This window comes from Nesoenas mayeri, assembly GCF_963082525.1.
Source record: "Nesoenas mayeri genome assembly, chromosome: 2".
NCBI lineage: Eukaryota > Metazoa > Chordata > Aves > Columbiformes > Columbidae > Nesoenas > Nesoenas mayeri.
In genome coordinates, this window is record NC_137543.1 from 81,483,190 (window position 1) to 81,500,695 (window position 17,506).

The following is a 17,506-nucleotide window of genomic DNA, read 5'->3' on the forward strand; positions in this document are numbered from 1 at the left end:
AACAGACATTCCACAACACATGATGTCAGGCTCAGAATATAAATTAGGGAAAAGTTAGCTGGTGGACCACTGCTCAGGAATAGGCTCAGTTAATGGGCTGTGAGCAATTTCATTGTGCATCACCAGTTTTGTATATTCCTTTACTATTATTATTATTTTTCCTTCTTTTCTGCCCTATTAAACTGTGTTTTTGTTTTTGTTGTGTTGTTGTTGTTTGTTTGTTTGTTTTGTTTTGTGGGTTTTTTTTTTCCTCAGCCCATGAGTTTTGCTTTTTTTTTTTTTTCTGATTGTCTTCCTCATTCTACTGGAAGGGGAGTGAGAGAACAGTTTTGTGGTGTTTAGCTGCCTGCCAGGTTAAATCATAACAACATAAAGTCACCCCACACCTGAAAAACGAGTTCACTTTATCCAGCAGACAAAATTAAGTAATCAGTTTTCAAATTAGACTTAAAGAGGACGTACATAGAATGTACATTAACTACCACTAGTCTGCCCAAGATAGACATTTAAATAGATTACAGTGAAAATTAGGACATGGAATAAATGGTATATTATGTCCTGTGGAAGGAGTTACTACTAATTCACTGTCCTCTGTGACCTCTTAAATCATCTCCCATCATAAATCCAAAACAGTTTTTCAAATTCTGTCTAGTGCTAATCTGTATGTCACTCAAGCCTAAGTTAGACAAAAAATCCATCCCCTTATTCTTCTTCTTTCTAAAATAGTAATTTACAATAATATGATTTATGATTTATACATTAAAAAAAATGTTAACTACATACTTAACTGTTCTGCATTCTTTTTTAAAAATCACTGTAAATTAAAACACTATTTGAAAAACTTTGACAATAAACCAAACATCCTATACTTCAACACAGATCTACATGCAGAGTTATACATAGTTATCAAACAACATCTGGTAATTTTTTCTATTCCATATATACAATGACTGAATGATCCCACATGGTAGGCAGATAGGTTAGTTTGGATGACATCACAACAAAAATTGTATTATTCATAGAAAAAATAATCTCTAAAGTTCATATATATTTGAGACATTTCAAATTACTTTCAAGTAAATATGAAACAATGCAATATTTTTTAATTAAATAGTAAAAAAGTTAAGTTCATTCAGTTGAATGCAAATAATAAGAAACACTAGTTATTTACATACACTAATACAACTTAATTTTAAGATCTGTGCATTGAAATTATAACCTCTTTTTTTTGTTGGTTTTTGTTTGTTTGTTTGTTTTGTTTGTTTTTTTTTTGTTTTGTTTTTTGATTTTTTAATTTAGGAAATTTAATTTAGGAAATTAAGATTTCCTAATCGGTGCAAGAAATAAGCTAACAAAATATGGTAGGCTCTGTAATTACAAATAGCAGACTGCTGGTGAGACTAGTTTTGGACACTTTCAACAGCAAACTACAATTCTCTTTGAGAATTGCTTCCATCCTGCATCATAAGTTTCATAATAATGGGGTGAGTTGCAGGTGAGAATGCAAAGATGCAGAAAGAGCTTGAAGTTCTTTTCCTGACCAAAGAAATTGTGATTGCTAGCACTAAGGAAGGGAACAAAGGAGTGGCATAATTCCACATTCCTCAGCACTTAAAGGTGTGTTGCACTGTAAAACAGGATGATATTCATTTGGTTATATATAGCAATTGTTCAGAGTATTTTAAGCTAGTAATGCAAAGGATCACACTTGAATATTTGATTTTTTAAAATGTAATTAATATCTCAATTGTATCCTTTTGCATTTCTGCTCAGTAAAAGAAGAAAGTTTGACTTGCAATTTTTCATAGGATTCGTTTTGTCCAAAACTAGCTTGTGGGGAAATGATGACTAAAAACAATTTTTTAAAATAGCAATAACATCTGGGAGGATGGTTCTAAACATATAAAACATCACAGGTCTGTTTTTATGGCAGTGTCACTGATACAGATTTTCAGTTGTTTTTCCAGATTCTTCACTAACACTATAAAATTCACATTACAGTCATCAATGCACTTAAATTTTAATTCTAGCATCATTAAATTAAATTCATTTATACGTTGTACTCTGTTTAGGCATCTATACTCCCATTTGCAGTGTTACAAACTTACTGGAAAGTTAATATCAAAGGTGCATTAAAAAATGTCAGTACCTGATTCCCAAATACGCAAAGAAATATTGTTGATAACCTAGGTAACACAAAACACAGGACAGCACCGAAACATATGTCCTGATTTAGCTCATCCACAAAAATTTTAATATATCCACCTCAGACATTTGAAAGAAATTTCCAATTTTCCATAAATATAGACTTCCATACATTAGAAGAGAAGCTTTTAAATTCTCATACTGTCCTGTACTTCTTGTCAGTCAGCACAAAAAAAGGTTTCTCAGTTGTCCATCTTCTTTTCTTTTTACTTAAATAAAGTCTAAGTGCATAAGTGCAATTATGTTGCATTTTTCTGTGTGGCTGGAAACAATCTCTGTTTAATGTTTCAAGTTTCAAGATAACCTATGTTTACTAGAAATATTTAAGTTGAATGGTTCTGGTTTAGGTTTTCAGTTTGAGTTTTGAATTTTAACTTTTTTTTTTTTTTTTTTACTCTCACTGAAAAAAAAAAAAGGAAGCATAATTAATAACATTAAGCTTTAAAATAAATCAGAAAATTGTGGGCTTTCAGTTAAGTACACAATAACTTATTTGGGAAGTTGCAACTGTACAGATTGGCCTATTAATAACACTGATTACTCAGTTCATATCAATGTTTGCAGATATATATGCTTAAATACATGACAATATATTTTGCAAAATCTGAATGCATGAGGTTTTGTCTGCCTTCTAAAAGATTACTGTTCTTATGACATTCAGGTGCTCTCAGTGTCACAGGTCTGCTTCGGTTGTCTGCCAGTTTCCTTCCTAGGCTTGTTCTATGTAGTAAAGCTAGTGGTTTCTTGCAGTTTTGCATTACAGGATCAAAGTTAATAGTGACCGCATGCTAGCAATAATGTTTTTGCCATATGACTTTAAATTTAGTAGTTGGAATTGAGTTTACTGCAAAACTGTGGATATACAAAAGGTATATATATATAAACATAGATTCTTAACTACGCTTTGTAACTTCAAAAGATTTATTTTTTTAAAGAATTTGACCAGGAGATTAGATTTCACTCATTTTCCAAAGATGTCAATGAACCTTGATGGTGGATGTAATAGGAACTTGAGTTCATTGGTGGGCTCTGCAGTAAAACACTGACATTTTCGAGTTTCCAACTGGAGATTTCCTTTTGATCAACGCCAGGATAATTCACATCCAGGACTAGCAAAATCTGGATCACCAGGGCACTGTCAAGACCTGCACAGGAGTTGCTCTCACTGCGTACAAGGGCAGAACTCTCACAGAATCTCCTTCATGATTCCTAGGGAACTACCACCCATGTAGTGATAGCTTCTGCCCTAGAAAGTTCAATTTAACAAGAAACTCATCATTAGATGAAGACAAAAACAGTCATTTTCCTCCTTTTAAATGTTATTTACAGCATTGTTGTAGGAGCTAGTAAACATCTATAAATTCTTTCAACTGAACATTTAAGTCACTTGAAGAGAGACAAAATGAAAGTAGCATCTCCTCAATAAATTGTACACAATAGTTTTTTTCTTGAATATGAAAGAGTAGCTGTTCAAGAAGGGTGAATTACTTGTGATTTTAAAGACAGTTTTTTCTGAAAACTTGTTTACAAAACCATAGTGTAAAATACCCTATCAGTGTACTGTTCATTACCTAAATAAGTAAACTTTAAGTTTATTAAACGGCTGATATTATGTATTAAAACCACAACAAACCATATACCCTCCGTCCAAAAAACAAAACAAAACAAAACAAACAAACAAACAAACAAAAAACTAAACCAAAACCAAACCACACACATTAAATAAATAAATAAATAAATAAATAAATAAAAGGAAAGGAAAAAAGCCCATTAGGCACACTTCATAGCTAAGGAGCCAATATCACAATCTAGTTGTTCTGTGAAAATATTCCAGAATTCTGATGTACTTAATTTTTTATAAGATGGTAAGAAACATAGTTCTATTCGTGTTATGATTTATGATTTTTTCTTCCTTACTCCTTTTGTCATCTCCTCTGATATATTTCCTTCCCATCTTCTTTCCAAATGTTCCTCCTTTCTGTTTCCCCTGCTTATTTCCAGCCACTAGAGTGTCCTACTCATATTGTGTCACTACTAATAGTTCTCATTGTAGAGTCGTTAATTATTACATTATAAAAAAGCTCTCCAAAATAGTTTAAAAAGTTTAGATTTTCTTGTTTTCATTATTTAGCTGTAATAAATGACAATATATTACAAGACACCATGTTTTAAGAATACAAAAAGTTCCCTGTCTATGGATGATATTCCTTATTTGGAGTTTATCCTAAAGTACAACTGTACTCAAGCAGCCCTTTTTACTTCTACCTATAGTGACTTGAAAGTTTGTTTTAGACAGCAGTAAAAGTCATTGACATGCTGGAAGTTATACACAACTGCTAAAAAGGTTTCAGTACTATATCAGATTTCAGTCTTATTGTGTTATTAAAAAAAACCAAAACAAAACAAAAAAACAAAAACAAAAACAAAGGAAAAAAAAATGTCCAAAAAAGATAGCTTAGGAAAAATGTCTTCACGGGACCAAGTGCCTCGTTATCTATTAAAGCTCCTGGTTGATCTCAGTGAAATATTTAGCCTGAGTTTGCTGTTCAGCCCCTGACCTTTATCCAGTGCTACTGAAGTAGACATCCTTCTGGTTAGGATAGAAACTTAAACAAGGTGTTTTCAAGACACTTCAAGAATAATCCAGTGAGTCAGAAAGTGAGTTATTATAAAGCTTTAAGTCTGACATAAATACTGTAAAGCTAATTAAGTAAAAGTTACATGGATAAAATGATAAAACAGCATTACTATTTTCTGCATGATGTACTAGGGACAGAAAAAAAAAAAAAAACAACACTTTTAAATTAATTATCTGCTTAGTACAACTGCAAAAAGCAATCTGTAGTTTCCATTTTAATTTCCTGTTTTCCCTTCTCAACCTACATCCTTGCCTTTTGACTGACATCTCATTATTCTGTGTTCTACTTTTGCTCCTCTTCCAGTGTTTCTCATGTGAAATTGCAAAACAGGAACCTAACTGGTTAAAGACAAGGAATGAGATGAAAATTATGTATCTCCCTGCATCACCATTCCCACACACCATCTAGGACTGCTAATGTAGTTTGAGGTACTTCTGCAGGATTAAGCAGTTACCTCCTGCTCATTATAATGAGAATATTGATGCTTTTGACTACTTTGCTGACAGGGTTTCTTTTCCATGGAAGACACATACAAAATGTAACAGGTAGAAATAGGAAATATAAATCTATTTAATTTAACAAACTATGAACCTACAGTTTTTATCTAACCTTTTCTGTATATTTATAGCCCAGTGCAAAAATAGGCCTTTTGTTGACTCTTTTTACTAGTCTTATAAAGCCTCAGCTACTAGTTTACTTGATTTATCAGCCTCTTGTAACAGACAACAACATAAACTGCATCATCTTTTATCATAACATGGAGAAAATATCTTATCCTTTTGGGAAACATTCACAAGCATACAATACAAAAAAAAGACAGGCTTATGCAGTGAATCAGTGGAGTGGATCATAATATATTTCATCTTTTATCTTAATAAAGATCCTTCTGAATTGTTTCAGGCTACAAAAATATTCAAATGTTCAAAACCAAGCATCTCTGAACAGACATCAAACACATTAGTATGTGACAGCTGTACAGCACCTTCTGTCTGAGGGTTTCATTACTAATGCCCATGCGAAGCAGACAACATTGTTACTCCCATCCCATTATTTAATATATACAAAATCCAAGGTCAAACAGCAGCTGATTGATGGGAGATAACCCATAAGTTCTGAGCACTGGTTCTGGGAGCTAATCAAAAGACATTCTTCTCTCAAAGATAATTACACTTCAGGCAGCTTCTCACATTCTTAATATATGAATTAAGGTATGTTTGTTATTTCATAAATGAAGAATTAAAGAATAAAAACCAAACAGAAGTGGAAAAGAATTTTTTTCTTTCTGTTTTTTTTAACCCATAATTTCAAGTTTCTAATATCTTTCCATCTATTCTTTTCTGGTAAAGAAAAAACAAACTAATTTTATTTAATTACACCTCACATATTCAAAAGGAAAACATAAACCCACAAACAGAGCACACATTTTATTGTTGATTAAAAAAAAATACTAAATACCAAAACACAAATGCTTGTTAGTTTAAATTACTAAAAGCTTTAACAATGTGTTGACTGGCTTAATGTCACACTACAGTGGCAGAAGTCTAAGACATCTTCAGAGTCACTCATTGGAAACAGTTAAGCTGATTTTTTATCATTCTTTTTAATTTTTTAATATTATTTTTGAAATTCTGTTCAGAGATAATATAGGAGAAAGGAGAAAAAAGGCTGCTTCCACACTCAGGCTGTCAAACATAAGATACATGATTAATTAGTGAACAGGTTTTCTTTAGGGTTCTGAAGTTCAAAGGTTCAAAATTGCACCACAAAACCCTATTCATAGAAAAGGTGAAAACATGCTTTTTCTAAATAGTAGCTGCCATAAGGTAGTAGAATAACTGAAGAACAAAATAACATATTTGAGAACTGTCTTACAAATTGCCATTCACAAAAACCACTACAGTCATCTTCAAATCACCATGAAGAGCCTTAACATGTCAAAATGCATAATCTCCTGAAAAGAGTGCATGTGTGTCTTTGGTAGTGACGGGTTAACACAGCTCACTCAGCTTAGTGTAGGACACACCCAAGCAAGGTATATAGTTTCTACAATTAGAGGGAATTTCCATACTATAGTATTTCTTTAGCAGATCAGATACAAACATTTAGTTTTCTGCTGAAAAAACGTGGATTTGTCACCTAGAAGTCTACTGAATTTTAAGATATCCCATGTCTTCCCTTCATTTCAGGATTTCAGTCTGTTGGACACGCTTTTTAGAAATCTAAAGTTTTAACTGGAGTTGTGTCCAGCTGAAATACATCTTCAAAAGGTGTCTTACTGTTACAACTTTCTGATTGTCATTTCCATATGGAAAAATTAAGAATATGTTTTTTAGAGATAATGCAGTTATGCTAACAAATGTACTTTTATGCACAAATTTAACGGTTGAATGTCACCCTTGCACAGAAGTCTGATTTAGTAAATATCACTTCTGTCTAAAATACTACCAGCTTTTACCAGTCTGTACTAAGAGAAAGATTCTTCCCTTGGACATTAGTTGCCATTAAAACTTCACTTTTAAAAACAATCATAATGGTTACCAGCATAGCTACACACATAAATATTCAATTATGACTCTACAGTACACGCAAGTAAAAGCAAATCCTTTACAGACCTTTTGCCCTTCAGCTAAATCTTGCAGCTTTAGAATAGATTTACATAATCCATTAGTTTCTAGTTAGGCAGACTCTTCACTTGAAAATAGTCAGGAAAAAAAAAGCCAGACAATGATGACTTGATACATCTAGATCTTGTTCTTAATTCAGAGAACTTATATGTGTCAGCATTAGTGAAACCTTTTAACAAAAAAAAATAAACTCTCATCCCTGTGCTGAATCAGTGGCTGTTCACAGCTTCTAAATGCATTAGAGAACATTATGATATTTTAATGTTGCAGGGGTAAGACTTCCCTGAATTTATTTCATTGTATAATATTGTATTTAACCTTTTGTTTCCTATTATATAAAATTTTTATTTTTGTTCTATCAAGTTTTACAGAGAATGCCTTTTCTTGTTGGCATTATTAGAATGGCATACTATTAAAATCTTTTTATAATGAATTCAGGCTTTTATCCTTTATACTCATTAAAAATATAGCCATTCTTAATGCACACATCTACCTATGCAAGGAATCATATTATAGTGCTTTAGGAAGCACCTCCAAGAAGAGGAGAAAATCTTTTAATTATGTGGAAATTTGAAGTGCACATAAAATTGTATAATACAGTCATTTTTCTCATCTGTCATTTCTTTATTGCATCTTTATTTTTAAAGAGCTCCAAGAATGTGCAAAGTTATCAGTGTTGGTATACTCCATCTATTAATAAAACAGAGAAGGTCCGAAAAAGCAGGAGTTCAAATTCTATTTAAACTGGAAGAAACAGTTTTTGTACAATGCACTCATAGTTTTGAGAGATCATGACATATGGGTTGCTGTCATATAGAATATCATTAACTGGCAACAGATTATGCAGTAGTTGGATCTATGTAGGAAGTATCTATTATGATTTGCCTGCATCACTAAGCCACCACAGCTGTGGACTTCAGTTAATGCCAACACATACATATCCAATATCAAACAACTAACAAAACTGACTTTCTACCATTTGCATAACTGATATTTTAATGTTTTGAAACAATAAAATTTAAGTTGTTTTATAATATATTATGTTATGAAAAATGTGAGAATCTTCTGAAAGAAGAGTTCAAGAAGAAAAATAACTACTGAATTATACAGCTTACATGACTGAAAAGCTTGTGCAAGTCAAATACTTTAGAACTTTATTTCAGGTTCTGATGCAGAGAGTATCCAAATATGATGAGAATAAAATGTTGAGTCATATTTAAAAGAAACAGATTTACACTACAAATACTGCTTCATGTATCTGTATATACGTTCTGCACTCCTTTATCTTCCTGTAGATCCCTCCATACATAATCGTGCCTTGACGAACATAACAAGACATTTATGTAATAGTTCTTTTTATTACAAGTCAGTTTGAATTAAAGAGCGACTTCCAAGCCTCCTAACGACTAGCATATATTCAGGCATTACACTACAGGCTGACTGATGTCTCTGATAGATTTTCCACCTTCTTATCAAGAGATGATACCTCTTTCCCTGAAACCACAATGGAATTCTTTTGTTTCCTAATATCAAGTTTATTAAATTCAAATTACAACACAATTTTCCAGCTTCACACTTCACTCTTAGGCTACACAGTCAGATAGACTGCTTGTCTCTTCAAATAAACACCTGAGTTCAGCAAAATGCATTTGCTGACAAGGAAGAAAGGGTCTATGCAGTGACTTCAGACCTCTGCTATAGTCAGCTTAGATGGATTTTTGTCAAGCTACCATTACAGGTTTTATGTTAGATGTCTGGCCCCTATGCTGCACTCTACAAACAACACATTTGGTACCAAAACAGAATGTGGTCTAATATTCCAGAGATATATAAAACAGGTGAACCTTGAAGTACAACAACATTCCTTGACACAATCTTTAGCCTACTTCACCATTCCATTAAATCATGGGTGATAGGTGATGTGGACATTACTTCCAATTTTTGTATTGAGCAGGATCAACTTTATCAAGTTACCTGTTTTAGTCTTCTGTCTGTTCTTTCTTCTTCTCATAACTACATGTAATGTTTTTTAGAAACACAAGATTTACGTATTTAATTAAATAAAGCCAAGAAAAGGTACCTTGAAACCCAAAGCATACCAAAATATTTGAAAGATAACAAATATCAAAAAATAAGCAGTGTTGTATTGGAGTTTAACCCGTGCACATCAAGAACAGTCCTTTTGCAATCCAAAATTCCCTCTCCAGTTATCTTGGTTGATGAATAAATTGATAAAACTTCCCTTAGTAAGTAACCTAGAATCAGCCTAATTGGAAGCCTACAGGGTTAATAAATGACTTTCCCCTTAGGTCATCGTATTTTAAACAAAACTCATGTAAATTAATTTTCCAGTTCTGAAAGACCAACGGAGTCAGATGGATAGCTTTTAGTATGGGGCTTGAGGTACTGCTAAAAAAGCAGCAGTTCTAATTTGACTGGGGAGAGGGGTGAGGCGTATGTCCAATCGAGGCACTTTGTAAAAGCTTTCAGATCAGTCAAAAGAAAAACAAAACCACAAACCACCCCAAATAAACAAAACCCCATCTCCTTATCTTTCCTGGATATCCAATGAGCTTCAAAACCAGCATACTGCATTATACTGCTGATATTCTCAATGTTGAACACTATTATCTTGAAGAGAATGCAAGCTTGTTTTCGTTAAGTTCCTATGATTTTATATGGTGCAGTTAAACCACATATAAAAACATCTTTTCAAGTGGTCCATCAGACTCCAGTATGACTACTAACAGTAAAGACAAAGATAGCATCTATGAGTACAACAATGGTGCATGAGATTATTTTTTCCCTTTTGTCATATGCCTTAACACTCTCAAAACTGCTCTTAAAAATATAATAATGAAACAAAAAAAATCATTAAATTAATATAAAAGGACATTTTGCAAGATGGCATCAGCTAGCTAAGTCACAGAAAACACCTCATAGATCCATTAGAAACCAAAACCAGGCTTACAGTTAAGCCTTAAATTAGCTAGTGTTATATGAGAGTGGAGATTACTGGAAAAGACTGCAAATTATTCTTGAGATTTTATCTGACAAGTTTTGGCAGCAAAGGAAAATACAATCTCCTTGATTCTTCTAAAAATACTAACTATATTTGTATACTGCCTGCCTTCAACTGGATTAACAATACTACCTGTGATTTATTTGCATAGGAGTCAATTCAGCCCAAAGGTTGAATATTTTTGTTGTGTGGCTCTGCTTTGGTTTCAAAGGGTTTCTTAGTTTGGATTGTGGAGGGGAGAAAGGTAAGTGTTGGGGGGAGTGGTGACTAAACACCATTACCAGCACAATAGAATTTTAGTCTTGCCACAGAGGCACACCAAAAGTGAATTTTAGGTGGAAAACAAGTTCCAAAACAGACTTTATTCTAGCCGGAAAAGTGTAGCAAATAAATCCACTAGAAACAGGGTTTATTCAATTACTTAGCACTCTGACAACATAAAATACAAGTTCGGATATCAGTTGAGGAGATTATTGGGGTACGACAACACAAGAATAATGAGGATCCACAATATGCACTCATACACTCGCAAAAAACAAAACCAGAAGCCTCTCACTCCAGTGTACCCACAAGAAATAATCACTCACCCAGGTTAGGCGAGAGCTTGCATTTGCCTGGGGCAAGGACTCATTCAAGGATATATCCAGTAAATAACCACTCACCACAGGAGGACGTGAGACAGTTTCAGTCCCGGGAAGCCTCTTTAGACAGCATCCCAGTCTAAGGGAAGGCGTCCAGTTCACAGTCCTGCTGCTCTGAGAAGATCATTCAAAGGGAGTCTTTGGCAGGGACCCCATTTTATAGCCTGGTCAGATCTGGCTGTGGGCATTACAACATAGTCCGGAAGCATCTCAGCTTTTCTGGACACCTCCTTTGTTGAGGACCCTGTCAATCGACTGTGGGTCCTACCCCTCCTGCCCCGCCCAGATGGTCGGAGGTGAGGTCACTCTGCCGCGGGGTAGGGGACGATGTGAATGTCAGCACCTTGGTGCCACCCTATATGTGTAAGTTGAGACAGGCACAATGGGGCACAAAAGGTACTAAGGAGCCATCAGCTGCCCTATTGAAGGCTCCAGATCTCAGATGGATGTGCAATTGTCACAGTCTTTACAGATATATTTAAAGGCATAAACATATTTAATGACCTATAATTTTTCCCCTATAAATTTTCCCTTCCAATTTACAGAAAATTGTTTCTTCTAAAAGTTCTACTACTGAGTAATATAAGTCCCACATTGCAAAACAACTCTTAGGTCAAAGCTTGATTCAGTTATATAAGAAAATAAACAACTAAGAACTGCAGTCCTACCAAATGAATGAATTAGAAGAGCAGAATGGTTTCTGTCATCTACTGAAAAGTATAAAATTCTATTATACCTTCAAACTTACACATTACAGGCAAAGAATAATTTATGCAACTTAATAATTTACAGCATAATAATGATTTGTAAAACTGAATTATTGATGAAAGAATGCTATGCTTTAAAGGAATAATATATAAGAACATTCACTCTTGCATGCAGCAGTTTCACCTTATTTACAGAATTCATATTATACAGAAGCCTCCTTCTTAGACAGTAATTACCCCAACAAAAGGCTCTTCTCAGTGAATAAGGAGATAGTGCCTACAAATAATGTGTACTTACACAGCAAAATATATAATGCACTATGTTTTCTTTATGAAACAGTATTTTTTCCTACTCCACACTGTTCACATCCTTTCATTGTTACCACTGATATTTCTTTTTCAGATTTGGCCTCTACATTTCATGCTTTAAGATAGTTCCCACTGGAAGTATAATTTACCTTACTTTAGAAAGAAAAACATCTTCTGACAGATTGGTTCAGTAACTCAGTTCACCACAATATCACATGCATCAGAAGCAGCAAAACACAAAAAACCACTTTGGGGCACGGTGTGAGGGCAGAGTGTGCATATTAGCATAAGATGGTCATGGCACTGTTGACTTCGATGGCTTCCAGAGTGTGCTGTCCGATCTCCAACAGTTAGTGTCAGGGTCGTGATGGAAAACTGAAGTCCCTGATGGAGTCATTGTCCTGGTTTTGTTAAAACAAGACCAGTTCTTTTTTAACGTATTTTCCTTTCAGCTAAGTTCTTCTAGGTGGCCGTACTTTTCTGAGTTTTTGCCTGCATATTTTTTCCTCTGATGCTGTACTCGGTGCTGATAAGAAGACCAATGGAATGCTGAAGAAGTTCATGTTTAGATTCATTACTACGGTAGCCAAGAAAATACTGGTAAGTTTTCCCACGCTCCATTGTGAGAGGGGTGTGTTTGAGGAAGGGTAGTTGGAACAGGTGACTGAAATTGACCAGTGGAGTCTACCATCTCATAATCATCATACCTCCTATATAAGAGAGTGATCACAAGGCTCAACCTCTCTTCGGCCATGGCCAGCATCTAGAAAGGACCTTGTTTGTCTGCCTGAGATCTACAGGCCTCAGGCCCTGCAATCCCTGCAACCAGTTTCCAGTTTGCTGTGAAGTCCCGCCCATGACTTCCATGGGCCTGAGCTGTAGCTGCTGGAGCCATGCCAGCTCCACACACCCAGCTCCGCTGCTGCTGGAGTGACGCCAGCTCCATATTGAGCACTCAAGATTGGTTTTGTATATTTTGTATTTGTACTATCTATTTATTAGTAGCATTAGTAAAACCCCTTAAAACCTTCCAATTTGAAGTCTAAGTCTCTCTTCCTTCCCTCTTATCTTCCCTATCATCTTTCCTATCTAAAGGAAGGGGTTGCGGAAGGTAAGAGGATAACAGGGAGCATCTGCCATGGTTTATTGCTGCCTTGCCTTAAACCTTGACAGATTTAATTGTTGGCCCATACAGGGAAACGAGACCTTACAGGGATTGAGAATGTACAGGGAAAGAGAATGTATGCGGAGAGATAAGAGAAACCATGACAGTCATGAAAAACCTTCCACATGAGATCTATGACTGGACAGGTAACTCTTCAGACCAAAAGTAAGATTGAAGACTGCAGGGAGAACACAGCTCACATGGATCTGAATCTGACTTACAAGATGCCAACAAGAAGCCCAAGAAACACTTTCTAGTTCATGCTCTTTACAGAGATACCTTTCACTTACTCCAAGACATAACTGAATGAAACCTGCAACTCTAGCTCTACACTGACCATCATTCAGAGAGTAAGCTACCTGTCTTCTTTCTAGCCTCAAAGCCGTTTTAAAGTCCTGATGTGAATAATAATATATTTGTTGCAAGGGGTTATTTACTTGGCACACTGCCTTCTTCACACTAGGCTCTATATTTCTTGCTAATGAAGTAGCCATATTACCACCTTCTTCAGTGTGTCTAAGTTTCTGGCATACCCAAAAGCAGAAAGAGTCAGGAAATACAAAGAAAAAAAAAAGGCAAACTCACAGGCACTAGATTTTGCAGGGAGTAGATATTACAGGTACTAATAAAAATAGGAAGAAAGTGATCGTTTAAGCATGTAGGAGAGGACAATATACTGGAAAATTGTCTGTCTTCGTAGAGTGAGGTCTCTCAAATCACCTTAATGCCTTCACCCACTAGAGTTTTAAGGAGAATAGAACACTTGGCCAGTCTCTAGTAGGACAGCCTCAGCTGTAGTAGAGAGCCATATTATCTGGATATCAACAATAAAAATTAGGCAGCATTAGCAAGCAAATTAGCTATGCTTCACTCATTTAGAAATCTTTTACTCTATTTTGAACCAAGAGATTAACATAAAGGAGTCTGAACACATGCCAGTACCCTGTGCCCTTGTCAAATATTGCATCAAATTCCAAGGACCAAAAAGCTATGTTGAGATTTTGTTACAACTAAAAAATTCTTCTTCCTGTGTTTTTTAAGACATGTATTTGATACTACTATGTGAAGATATAATCCCACCTGGAAGGTTTACACCAAAAATATGTAAAGCTGTGATCATTTAAAAGCTAGAAATCAAACCATGAGTTTAATATAAGAAGTGCTTTTACATATGCTTGAATTGATGTTTCAAAGGAAGATAAATCTGCATATCAAAAATAAAATATTGCAAAAGCCATTGCAACAATACAAAACCATGTATTATTTGCAAAGTTTTAGTGATAATTTAGTTTGTATTAATTTTTAATTAAAATATGATCAACATATGTCTGGTGGGTTTTTTTTGTTTTTCTTTTTTTTTTTTTTTTTGTCTTGGAAACAAGCACAATTGGAAATACTTCATGCTAAGTCAAAATATTATTTGCTCAGAGAGTAAGAAAAATGTAATTTAAAGGCATTTTAATTACAAAAAATATCCAAATTTTAACAAATTTTATAGTCACATAAAGTAACTTGTAATATGGATTTTTAAATCTAAGTATTTTTATTGTCTCCCAAATTACAGAAAAGCCCAGAAAAATGAAAATTCTAGATTTAATTAGTTCTATTATTAGGTTTATCTTAAGTAACTTGTTCTACAGAGATACAGATATTAATTCCTTCTAGATGTATACAGGCATACCAACATCACGATACTTTATTCCTCTCTTAAATTCTCTCACCTTCAAATGCTCTAGTCTAAATATCATATGGTGTTAATGGGAATATGTTGCTGAGGTCCCTATGTATATTGTTAAAATGACATCTACACCTGAAATAACTAATCCTCTGTTGGAAAACCAACCAAGGGGACATGGAAATCAAGTCTGTAAAACTGCAACGAATTAACAATAGTACCTGGTTTTCTCAGTTATCAGTGGGCTCCTCGAGGATCTCAGTTATGCTAACATTTTATACACTGAACATTCTTACAGCACATGTTTAATGCATCTAGTGGACCTAGTCCTAAACCACAGAATATCACAAAATCACACATAATTTTTGGTTTTAACATTTGTCCTCCATCTAATCATTTTCTCACCTTCAGCATGGTTTGGAACAGCAGGTTAACTTCCCTGCTTCTAAGAAGCCTGGAAGAGAGCTGAAACACAGAGGATTTTTTCCTGAGGCTCCCTAGTATACCTAAAACCTGGATGAAGTGATATTCACTGGGACAATAGAGGCACATCCCTTTCTCTAACAAGCCTGTAGGGGCAAAACAGCTCATGCATCTGTCTTCCCCAGCAGGTGGCAAGAAATGTATGGACTACAGAGAAGAGACATGAGGAAGCCCAACAAACAGCACTATATTCTGTGAATTGAATTTGTGAGTTTGTTAGTTCTTCCATCCAGTATCTTAATTGGACTGAATGCTAGACTTCTTTAAAATTATTATGTAAGACCTCAAATCTGTTAGAAACCTAAATATGTTCTATTGTACAATCTTGCATTCTGAAAATTTGTAATTTGTCACCATGTGGCTGTTTTTACTAATGACGTTTAATCTGCTCTCTGCCACTACTCAAACAAATTAATTAGGCAAGGCTAAGCATATGAATTAAACAGAGTTTTGTTTTGTTTTCTAGCCCTTCTAGCAAACTGACGGAATGGGGTGCTCTACAGAGAGCTTGCTTTGAACAAATAAAAACCATAACAACAGCTAGGATGCAACAGTATCAATAAGTAGCATCCCTGCCCTTGTTAACAGCTATAATTATTCAGAATTCAACATCTAAACTGAAACTATTAAGATGACAAAAATGCAAACTAAATGCTTTAAAAAATACCTCCACTTTATGGTGCAGAACATTTATTCTCCTTATGATTTAACCTCAAAGGTTTATCACCCATAATTTTATGTACTTTTCTAAACAAGATTTTATTTTGAAGACACAGAATGTATTTTCAAGACCAAAATCCAATAAAATGCTATTCAATACCAAAGAAAAACACACAAATACAGGCTTACATTTGTTACAGGAAAAATGCCAGTGGTAAACATTTACTAGTCTTGAAGAGTTTATAATCTGTTATTCTGTAGTTGCAAAAGAGGAAAAACAGACATAAAGGGAGAAATTTGAATCAAGTCACAAGATTTTGTCAACAAAAACAGTGGACTACCCCATTAAAAAAATAACCAACCAACCAACCAAACAAAAAAAAAAATCACAACTGGAACACACAAAAAACCCCATCTAAAAATGCCAATAAAACAACAAAACTAACCAAAACAACCCCAAAATAAACCCACACACAAACACTAAAAAACTCCAAACAAACAAACAAAATCGCAGCCCACGTAACATAGTTTTCTTCTCAAGCTGAAAACAGTTTTTAACCAGAAGTCAATGTTTGATAGGCTGATACCATTTATTGTAAGAACAGTCTGGCAAAGTGATTTACATAAAAACTGACACTGTTCTCAAGGTCAAGTAATTGAGAACTTCAGGTAAGTGAGGAAGAGAGTTCTAAGTTACAAATGTAGTTACTGATGTAGACTTTGTTATAATTCTATTAAATTTTTTTTAATTTAAAATTTAATTTAAAATTTAAAAAAAAAGAAATAAAGAAAATCAAACAAAAAAACTTGCTGAAGAAAAGATTCAACAATGAAACACAGATAACATATTAACAACAAAAACAGAGACATGAAGTCAATTGAATGAAAACACTGCAGTAACTTCATTTTGAAATACAATGTCTATGTTCCTAGAAGAGATAGAAGAGGATCTCTAGTTGACTCATTTAGAGTTTTGCCACAGTAAGATGCTTTTTTGTTATTTTTGGGGAGAAAGGAGGAATCTTTTTAAGATACATCAAAATTGTAATAGTGATTTTCCTTAAAACTAATTATAAAAGTAGCTAAAATAGATAAAACTCAGGGACATGCCATAATAACTTGATGTTCTACAGTCTTCACTACACTCTGTCAACATGCCAGTAAGGGATTTTTGTTTACTGATGATATTTAGTGTGTTCTTTGCCTAGTTTTACATTTAGAACGTCATAGAATCATAGATTGTCCTGAGTTGGAAGGGACTCACAAGGATCATGGAGTATAACTCCTGTCCCTGCATATGACAACTCCACAGTTCACACCATGTGTCTGAGGGCATTGTTCAGTCTCTTCTTGAATACCAACAGACTTGGGGTCAT